Genomic DNA, 1,411 nt, shown 5'->3' with positions numbered 1-1,411 from the left:
GCTTTTGGACAGTCTCGGATCACTCTCTTTGTTATACAGATAAATCCCCACAGTCAATCACTCTTCTTTCCCCTAGGCCTGACTCAGTTGCATTTAAGAGAATTTTGACAAGATTAATGTCGTTACTAGTGATGGTCCGCTGACACTTGAAGCTCCGACACATGCGCGGTAGCTCATGAAGCAAACATCCCGAAGCACTGTGCCGAGGCGTGGTTTGGTCACGTGACTCGTGACGTTCGAAGCAGCAAAGTGCTTCGAACGTCACCGAATCACCAACAGTGGAAGTGAACCGCTACCTCGCTGATCCTCCACCAGAAAGAACTTCAGAACTGCTCACATACTGGGCAAACCACAAAAATGTATATCCCAATCTTTATCAAGTTGCTAAACATTTCTTATGCACCCCAGCCTCATCCGTGCCGTGTGAACAGGTTATTTCCAAGGCTGGGGAAATTGTATTGAAAAGAAGAAACCGCTTGAATCCCAAAACTGTGGAAAAACTGTTGTTTCTAAATAAAAAATCATAACAAGTGACACAAGCACAGTCACTGCCCTGTTTTTCAAGCACAATCTCTTTCCCCACCCACCCATGAACCTCTTTAACAATGAACCCCAAAACATTATTTGCCAAATTCCATAATATAATCTGTATTTGCGCCAGCCCCATGTGAAAAGGGACCTCAAGCCAGATTCGAACGCGGGTCCGCCGCAGCACTCAACCTTAGAGGTACGCGCTCTACCGGTGTGAGCCACCGGGACGCTTTATAAAACATCATTGTTGTTGTATTCTGTCGTGTAGTTGAAAACAAATGCATGAACCAATCAATGACACGTCTCACTTGCACTTCATTTTATTGGCCACTAGATGTCCTACTGGAGCACTGTGTGTCATTGAAGCTTCGAGTAATGAACCATGTTTTGTATAAAGTGTCGAAGCTTCAACAAAGCCTCGATCAGCCATCACTAGTCGTTACCTGAGATGATCTGGTTTCTGAGCTGGGGTGATATTGCAGCAGCAGGAGGGAAGAAAGGTGAAACGGCTGGGACTGCAGTTCCCAGAGTTCTGCGTGGGTTGACTGTGTTGGCGTTGATCGTCTCGGCGGTGACGTCATACACGTGCGCGGGAGCGACGGCAGCAGCGGAAGGTCCGGCAGGTGTGGGAGAGGAGAGCGCAGCCGGGATGGCAGCGGCAGCAGCGGCAGGTGATGAGGCGATGTCTTCCAGTGCTAGAATGCGGGCATTCATCACACTGAGGGACGACTGGATGGACTGGAGAGCAGAAATGACTGGATCGGCGGCTGGAGATGGGCGATGGGTGCTGGTTGAACTGTTTGTTTTTTGGCTGGAGGGGCACGTGAGCAGTTCTTGCGTTTTGCCGACGCTTTCCTGAGCGCGTCGAGTATTTTAAAGA

General features: G+C 49.0%; 1 long non-coding RNA gene across 1 annotated transcript in view; it reads left to right on the top strand.

The window, feature by feature from the left end:
- The first annotated feature begins 1,352 nt into the window (after positions 1 to 1,352).
- LOC131993111 (uncharacterized) overlaps positions 1,353 to 1,411 on the top strand; it is an 18,811-nt gene continuing 18,752 nt past the window's right edge. Inside the window, exon 1 of the long non-coding RNA XR_009396278.1 lies at positions 1,353 to 1,411. This exon is cut by the window's right edge and continues 179 nt beyond it. This is a non-coding gene — a long non-coding RNA (uncharacterized LOC131993111).

Source organism: Centropristis striata, chromosome 20 (genome assembly GCF_030273125.1).
Source record: "Centropristis striata isolate RG_2023a ecotype Rhode Island chromosome 20, C.striata_1.0, whole genome shotgun sequence".
Classification (NCBI taxonomy): Eukaryota; Metazoa; Chordata; class Actinopteri; order Perciformes; family Serranidae; genus Centropristis; species Centropristis striata.
Note: the sequence above shows the minus strand (reverse complement) of the source record. Positions and strands in the feature narration are given on the sequence as shown.